This window comes from Cyanistes caeruleus, chromosome 1 (assembly GCF_971803275.1).
Source record: "Cyanistes caeruleus chromosome 1, bCyaCae1.hap1.1, whole genome shotgun sequence".
In the NCBI taxonomy this organism is placed as follows: Eukaryota; Metazoa; Chordata; class Aves; order Passeriformes; family Paridae; genus Cyanistes; species Cyanistes caeruleus.
In genome coordinates, this window is record NC_141701.1 from 126,591,752 (window position 1) to 126,601,495 (window position 9,744).

A 9,744-nucleotide genomic window follows, 5' to 3' on the forward strand; every position below is an offset into this window, starting at 1 on the left:
CAGATTTGCAGCAGTGTTCAGCTCTTCTGATTAGATTCCATAGATTTTAAATTGTAGCTAATTAGGCTGTCATAGGTTCATTAATGGCTCTACTGATTCAGCACTCCCTCACCTGCATGCATATTAAAGCTCATTAGCTCCCTTGTCTAAAATACCACCTGCATTAATTGCTGTTGATGCACTAGGACTCTTCAGAAGGCTCTTCTGACAACTAGTCTACCTGCTTGTAATACCCATTGCCCCCAGAGCTCTTCAGGACAGCTAGCACATAAAGTTCCTTGTGTTTCGCACATTGTAATGCTGCAGCTGTTGTCAGGGCAGTCAAGCCTGCTTTCTGCTTAACAGCAGGAAATAAATAATTAGCAATGCCTGGACTGTAATGCTTACCACAGGACCAGTTTATTTGCTCTGGAATCTCACTACTGTAACCTGCCTGACAATATCCCGTACTGACGGAGTACTTTGGGAGAGACAAAGACATAAATAATCTATTATGGCCAAGAAGACTAGTTGACCTCAAATTTGACTGTGTCTGATGCTCTGTGACCCCTTTAGATTAAATGTTTGGTGAATTATCTGCTATAAATTCAGTGGTCCAGGCCTAAGACACAGTTCTTACTAATCCTTCAGTCTTCTTCGTTTGTTGTTCCTTGGTGTCCTCTTGGTATCAGAGCTAGATTACGTACCATAGAGTCTACAGCTGGAGTGATATAGCATGGCTGTACCTGACTGGAAAATCACTCTAAGAAACAGTTTTCCCTGGCTCCTGCTTTTCAAGCAGTTACAATCACAGGTGGACTGGTAAGCTAACATATATCATAAATTCAGAACACACTTGGTAATGCTACTGGCTGCATCTTGCTTATCTGACAGGCTGTTAAATTGCAGGCAATGTCCTGCCATGTCATGGACAGTTCTGGGATAAACAAGGGTAACCTTTCAAAGAAGTTATCCCCAAGTCCAGTTTTAGATTTGTATTAATCATGCATAGGAAGTTCTATTTTATTCTCCCAGGAGTTACACATGGCTCATCTCAAAGTAGCTTTTCATATTTATAGTTGTAGTTTCATACATACATACATGATTATACTATCAATCTTCCAAAGTTTCTTTTTTCTCACTTCTTGGTATAAAAATAATTAACAATATTTTGAAATGTAATGTATTATGATTTTATTAGAATTAATTTTTATTATTTTATTATTTAAATTTCATTGAAATAATAAAATTTTTAAAATATTGAAATGATAGCAATTGATTCTTTACAATTTCTTTCTTAGTTTACGTGGACATATATATGTATGCATACACAAACATATATATCCTCCTAGACTTTTGTATATATTGCACAAGCAGAAAGTTTTACTTTGTTCACTGTAAAAGTATTTTGGGGGTGAGAGTGAACCATCCTTACATTTTCTTTCCCTTGGAATTATTCAAAATATCTCCTGAAATTTCCTACCTTTTTCCTAATTTTGAATAAGATATTTGAAAGAGGGAACACCAGAACTGAGAAAACCTCTCTGTTTCACATCCATTACTGCAAACTTGCCATACAAGGTGACATTTCAAGTTTAATTCTTTGATGTTGAAAGTACTTGATGGAATAGAGAATCCCTGTACAGTAAAATCTAAATCCTATTTTGGTAGAAATCACTGTCAATATATTGACAAAAGTGATTAGGAATAGAAAAATATAGAAAAGAATAGAACTTTACAAATACTGTTTGAATCTCTTCCTCTGACACTGAGTTCTTTCTTAGCAGTCCTTTAAAAAATTAAAAAAAAAATATTATTAATGAAAAACTGCTATTTGAGTAAATTCTCAGTTTGCTCAACAGACACTGAAGTAGTTGGAAGACAAAGAATAGTTAGAGCTTTTATAGCTGTGTTCCTCTGCCCTTTTTACTGGACACATTCTAGTGTTTGATGACACACACCACAGTTCCTGATGTGGACAATTTTACATCTTGTTATCTTTTTTTTTTTCCTTTACTATCATAAAAGAAAGAAGGAACAAAATGTTATTTAGTTCGACGTTCTTTAGCCCACCTAAGTCCAAATCTTGAATGAGAGTGAGTATAGAAAAAACAAGTCCATATTGTCAGTATAATTTTGTTATGATCAAAGGCAGCCTCCGTAGTTACAATAGCGATGTCACCATGGTGAGAAATGAATACTTCAGAAAATGTCCCAGCCCATCAGGGGTTAGTGTAATGGAAATCTAGATAGGCAAGTTAAGGTTTAGGGATAATACTAAGCCTTTCACTGAATTTTGATCAATACTTTGATCTTGCAAGTCTGAATGCCACTCTGAAAAAAAAAAAAAAAGAAGAAAAAAAATAAGAAACCTCTATATCAACAGCAGGTGGCTTAAAAATACCTTGCATGTGCACTGAGGCACAGACAGATGGAACCAGCAGAGCAAACCCACCAATGATGTTTCAGAGCCATTTTGGCAATGTCCAAATATTATCCCTTCCTCCCACCTGTGTAACTGCAGACAGATGTCAGCAGACCTGGGGTAAGAAAATGAGAGCTCAGTTCCCCATTTCTTCCCACCTTATTCATTCTTTACAGTTCTGCAGAGCTCCAAAGTGTGACAAGAAGGGCTTATATTAAAGGACTTCATGTGAAGCAGGGTCTAATTCTTGTCAAAGTGGTGTCTAGTGAGAAAATTACTCCTTATTCTGTATTTTCCTCTAAGTTTTATTCCTTTTCTTTTCTGTCTTCTATTAATTAAATGCACTTGTGGACTGAAAACAAAATATTGGCTCTTCATTTTTCAACTTTTATTTAGAGCCTAGCTGCATTCCAGAGGTAATCAGATCTACTAATTTATTTGGATTATATTCTTCACTTTAGACTGGCACAGACACATCTCTTTTTCAACTGTGGTTATGATCATGAATCAGCTTCAGTGCATATGGAGAAGTCACTAATTCTCAGGCACTTTTCCATTACGAGTTTATTTTGCCATGGTATGTTATAACACATAACCAAGTAATGACAGCTGACAACAATTTGCATCTTTACTGTCAGCCTCAGCTGAGTGAGTATACCAGAGAGACCAGAGCATTTTCTTATCCTTAGATGTGGGAATTGGGACACAGCAGCTAGCAATGTGAGGATAGCTGCTGCTTTCTACCAGTCAATGAAGGGAATTTTTTTGGCAGTCTAGTGTTTTCAGAATATATTTCTCTAAGAGTTTTTGAAGTATAAAACCATTCTAACCCCTCTATTTCTTCTATCTCTAGTGCTGTGTAGAGTTTTTGATATTTCCCAGAAGTGCTGTCTGAGAAGATCTGTCGCACCACAATAGACTTCCCATAGGGGAAATACACAGGTGCTTCCAGCACTGCACAGAGAAAAACAAAACATATATTTTGTAAGCATATACGGGATCAAATTGTCACCCAATGCTATGCCAGAAGACGTGTTGTTGGAAAGAATGTATTTCTTAGCCCACAAACAGATTACCATGCACTGTCCCAAGAAAATGCTTTTATGTGAAAATCACAGAGGTATTTATCTGTGCTGAACAATAGGATTATTTTCTTCCATTCACCTCCACATCCGCACAAACATCCTTTCATTTTGGAAGAGAACAGTTTGGAAGAGGACTGTTAGAAGGATCAAAAATTATTTTCCTCCAAATATCTGCCTTTGAGCACTCCAAAAATGTGGTGTGTGAAAGAAAAACCGGAGGCATTCCTGGCAGGGAGGATGTAGCTATTCCTGACGCTTTTTCCTATCAAGTTCACACTGAAACCTCTCCTTTAACTTGGGATTAGTTCTAACAGCCTGCTCACCAGGGCACAGATAAGAGCCACTGGCTGGCAGCCAGGAAGCACTGTGGCCAGCTGCCAGCTGCCTGGCCACTGTCAGAGAGTGGCTCTGCAGGGACGGTGCGCAGGCACACACGACCTGCACCGACGGTTTGGACACGTCCCTGCTCATGCAACTTTCTGTGGGCCCCAACTGCAGTCCCATTTGCAGCAGGCAGCTCAGCCCCAGATATTGTCATTAGGAAACATTGTCATTATTCATTAGCGTCAGTGGGAGCTGGCTTTGGATTAGAGCTGCAGAATTTGTAGTCTGTTGGAAATGAGCATTTCTCTCCTTCATTTTTTCTTGGCACAGGAAGAGAATATAAGGGACCATCATTTTTGTCTATTTTATTTAGTGACCTGTTCAGCCAGAGTATCTAAAACAACAGACTAATACATATTACAGTCAGACATGAAGGAAAAAACAGTTTTGATGCACATTAAATTTCTATATTTGCTTTAAATAAACTAGAAATGCCCCTACTTTTCTTTTCTTAAAATGTTTTGTCTATTTATCTTTGAAACTACAATGTTATCAGGGAAAAGATCCTCTCAAGTTCTTGCTACAGTGTCTTTTATTTTTCTTACACAAAAAGGAGTGCACAGTGCCTTTGAGACCTTAAAGAAACCTGACTAGCAGGACAGGCCTTTGAAGTTTTAAAAACATGTATAATCTACTTTTACTTAGTCTAACAGAAACACCATATTTACCATGCTCATGTCATTATGTATTTTAGGTTTTTGTTCTGAGTACAAGGTGTATGATAGTCTGGAGATTATCAATTTGGGATACATTCGAAATTTGACTTTGATCTCCTTAAAGCTATCAATCTCAGCTTTGGAAAGAACAAAGAGATAAGAGAAACTAGAAACCTAATTTGCATCTGATACCTCTGGAAGAAAAAAAAAAAAAAAAGAGAAAACAGGGAACTAAATAACTAGAAAGCCAAAAGTCTTGCTCTGTGCACCGCAGGGTCTTTGTAAAATTGCTTGTTTTATAGCTAGAGAGACACCCAACAGACTGTAGTGAGATAAAACCCAGCAACTCAATTATAGCCATGGGCAGCCTTATTCTTTATATGGCTCATAAAACTAGGATTTGTTTTTAATGATGAACTAGAACCTGTGTCTTCTGCAAAATATAAGCCAGAAGCCACACAATAGGGGCATTTATTTAGACTTCAGAAAGAAGCCTGATAAAAACTGGATGTTAATTATAAAAAGGAATAGAGGAATAGCACTCTCATAAGAGCTCTGCTTGAAAGTGTGTTTTGATGATTTTTCTTTTGAATCAATTTCATTCACTCTCTTATCACATCACATCACATCACACCACATCGTCACCAATGGTTCAATACCAACATACAAATGCTGCATGCCTTTCTTCCCATTATCTACATGAATGAAGTGCCCTACCAGAATGGGTCAGGAAAGCCATTGTCCTTTCCTTTTGTAATTGTTTCCTTAAAAAACCCACTTTTCTTCTGTTGTCTGCAAGGAAATGACCAGGTCAACACATACTTCTTCAACCTTGTAAACTCTAACATAAAAAAAGTAACAGTGTGAACATTGGGAAAAAATGCCAAATGCCTAGCACGGCTGAATGCTTTACTACACACAATTCTCCCCTAAGAATAAATGCAAGGTATTTGAAGGAGATGCTAGCAGTGTCATTTAATGCAAAAGGGTGCATAATTTTCCCTGTATGGCACTCAGAGTCTTCAAACGGCTGAAGGAGTACAAGACACTGCACACAGTTGAGAGGATGAGGAGCTCTGGGGATTGTGTGTGAGTGGATACACAGCCCCAGCTCCCCAGCCAGCTTACAGAGCTGCAGGGAGGGATGGCTGCAGCAGAGCTAAACTCTGGGATGATGATCCGGCCTTCCCATCCACTCCAGCCACTTCCTTCTGCACCTCCAGACCCAGTGTGCCCTGTAGTTCACACTTTGTAAATTCACTGTCCAGCCCTCCAGGCAAACAGCAAGAGCCTTCATGTCACCACGTAGGGAAATACCTGCAGCCAGGAGTGATGGCTGTCTGTGTCTTACACTCTGATGATTTCAGCCAGTGATTAGAGCAGAACAGGCTCTCCTTGGCCTCATTTAATTATCTCGTAAGGGAATTGCTCGTGGATCAGTGGGCATGAATTGGGGAATGTACAGACACCAACTGAAATCCTGTTTTTACACCTACTGCTAATTGCAAAACTCTCACTGATAGAAACTGGGGGGAGACAAATTTAATCAATTTAAGTTAAAAATGAAAATGCCTGTAGGAAAATGAGAAAGGGTCACATGGAGTTAAAGGAAGGAAGGACATTTGACTGTCAAGATATGTCAAATATCTCGTAGTGTATAACATGATCTGTTCATTTAGCTGAGGCAATATATCTCACTTCACTCCTAAACAGCTTCTGGGGCATGTGTGTGTGTGTGTTTGTTGGGGTTTGAGGGGGCCTGAGGGGGTTCACTGGAAGGAGGGTGTGTTCTTTTTTTTCACTAGTGATAGTCTGTAGGTTACTTAAGTCAGATAAGGAACTTTCACATTTTTTTGCTTAATATTCATACTTCCAAATTCTGATTAGAGCCTATAGGAATTTTAAAGATCTTCGGTCTGTATCAGATGGTACAAATAACATGCTAGTTTTAGTGCACATTATTTTATTTTGTGTTTCAAGCTTTCTTTTATTATTCCTCTGTCTTGTGACAGAATATTATGTTTTTCTCCTCCATTCTGTGAATATTTGATGAATAAAATTCTCATTATTTCAAACTGTTCATTAACAGCAAGACCTAAATATTCACTGATGTATTTGAAAACTGTGTAAGATGCTGTCTGAAACAAGGATATTTAGGGTGTAATGCATTGAAATATGAGACCTCTCTGTGGATGTGGAATTCTGTTTCTTTATTTTTCTATAAATATTTTCTAAATTGAAAATTAACTCTATCTGGCAGTCTTCCGTTAAACTTTCATATATTGTCTGAAGATTTCCATTTATGGAATTTATCACTGAGAATAATTTTCTTCTTTTCCAATAATATACATCAAGAACAATTTTGAAAATATCTGAAACGCTTTTGCACCTGGGGAACTCAACTACTTTTTAACTCATCTTCTGGTGTCATTCAAAACTGGGTGAAAAATAACATCATATTGACAAAATTTTATTAGATTACTTTGAATAACAACAAGATTAACTACAGGAAATTTAGTGACCTGAAAATTCTTTGAGTCAGTTTGTAACCACAAGGATCATGTTGTTTCATTTCTGATTAGTGCTGATGATCATTTCATCACTATATTTTACTTGTTGACATGTGATATGATGTTTTAATACTTTGCTACAAAATTCCTCATTTTTGGTGTGAATAAATTTTAACAGATCTGTACTCTAGCTTTACCCTAAAAGATTTTTCTTGCTGAATTGTTTCTAATGAACTATATAGAACAAATTAAATTAAAAAAAAAAAGTGATTAGTAGAACAGATCCATGTGTAGGTTCCACTATAATCAATGAAGCATTTCTGTCAACTCTGTGTTGTAACTCCAGTGCTGTATTTCAGTGAACCAGAAAGCATGACAATGAAATATAATGGGATTACTTTAAAGAAAATAGGTACAGAAATGGAGAAGAATAGAGAAAGAGGACTGAGAAAATAATTCCTCAACAAAGACATCATTCATTATTGGCCTGATTCAAAGCCCCTAAAAAATAATGGAAAGCTGTAATACCACATAAACTGGCTTCTGATAAATATTTGGTTTTGTCTCAAAGATACAAAAGTTGAAGCACAGTGAATATCTTTCTTTTTTCTGGTTTATAGACAAAATGTTAATTTCTTTGCTTGGCATGGAAGACTCATGTAAGAGCAGCAGTATTATTGACTATTGTTAACTGTTGACAAACAAAACCAACAACAGATCTGAAACCAATCTGTGAACAACAGATGTCCTTCCTGAGTAGAATAAATAGAAGGTTGCTTCCTTTGATGACCAGAGTACTTGGTTCCAATTGGTCTCTGCATCTTTCTTGATCTTTTTTACCTTATATCTTCCTTTCCAGCACGCTTGTCTTCTCAAGCTTCAATACACCAGAGCTGAACAAGCCTAGCAGGAAGCCTTTAAATTTCAAAAGACATGGAAAGAAGATGATGCACTGCAGCAAAAAATTAGGTAAGCTTTATTCACACCCCCTGAAATAAAACACATTACTGGCCATGAGGACTAAAATGTGCAGACCAGGCCTCCCAGAATGAAAACACTTGCATTTTCACTAGGAACTAAATAGTGTCTTTCAGGGAAACTCTTGCTCCCCCAGTTCTTGTGTCAAGGATGACAAAATATATCAGACAGATTTATTGAGACAAGCTCTGTGCTTGTGCATAAGGAAAGGAGAAGGACACAAAAAGTCGTGCCTCTCTGCACTTGCCTTGCAGCAGCATTCCCATACTGAGCAGTTGTTAAGATTGCAAACACAGCTGAAAGCAAATCCTGGCGCTAATTAGCCTAATCAAACCAGGTCAGGAAAAGAAGAGGGTTATGACCACATAACCTGACATCTTCTGGTAAGAGATTCAAGCCTTTTGTAGTCTTTGCAGTTGCCTAGAAATCAGTTGAAAATATTGTTTAGTTCTTACTAATGATTTAACATGAACCAGACATGAGGTGCTATGATAGTACTACTTGTCTAGACATACTGCACAGATTCAATGAGAGAAAGCCCTGGGAATTTAGAAAGTGTGGTGAAGTTTCTGAAATAGTCTCAATGGTTTGGTTCAGTTTCGTTTTCTTTTCTCTACACTTGGAATTTTATGGAACTGTGTATATATATGCAGCTACTTTGTAAACATGAAAAAGTGTATCAAATAACACGTTGAAAATAGATAATGAGATATAGGTTTCTATTGTACTGTGGTATCCTACTCGTACAAAACTAATTCTCAATATTCACCAAAGCTAAATGAACTTTATTTATTTACAGTTACATTTAATTAGTAAAATACACTTATGATTCATGCTTTTGTTGACAATGCTGGCCACCAAATTTCTCTCCACAAAAATAAGTTGGAGATTATATAGTAGGAGGACATTTTTATGATTTGAATGATATTAAAAAATATTTTTCGCATGGAACCACAGGCTCAGAAATTATCTTTAAATCCATATATAAAATATATTTAAAAACGTAAGAGTAACAATGATGAAGAAGGAAAGGGAAAAATGTTGATGTGCAATTTCAAAAACTAGGCAGATTGCAGGGAAGTTTAGCAATGTAATTTGAAATAATTTTTTTCCTCCTTTGAGGTCAGCAGTCTTGAGATATTATCATGTCCTGATTGTGAAATCTTATCATATTCTGATTAGTTCTTCCACTCCCCACAGATCATTGCTTGCATGACACGGTAAAGTTTTCTGGGTTGATTCAGCAAATTATATACAGAATTAAATTGTAATGCAGAATAATTTGTACTCTCTATCTTTCAGGATAATAGCTTGTGGGACTGATCAATCTTATAAAAACAATTGCTTTTGTCTTAGGAGAAATGGTTTTGTAGTTAAACAGAGGAAATCCATTCTGCAGAGTATTTACAGAGCAGATTTTACCAGTGTTGAAACCAATGATGCTTTTTTTTTTGAAAGTGCAATTTTATATTTCCATACTATATATACTATATACTCTATATTCTACTACTATATATATTTAATCTCAATACAATCTTCCATTGTCCTGAGATGGGGTGTCCATGACTCATGTAGCACTTGTAATCTGACCACTGCAAAGTTACGTTGTAAAAGAAACCATATCAGGACACTATGAGAAAGATTCAGTTTCACTTTCATAAAAATCCCTATTATATTCATTATTAAAGCTTAAGCTGTAAAAGCACATAAAGGCTGCAGTGACGATG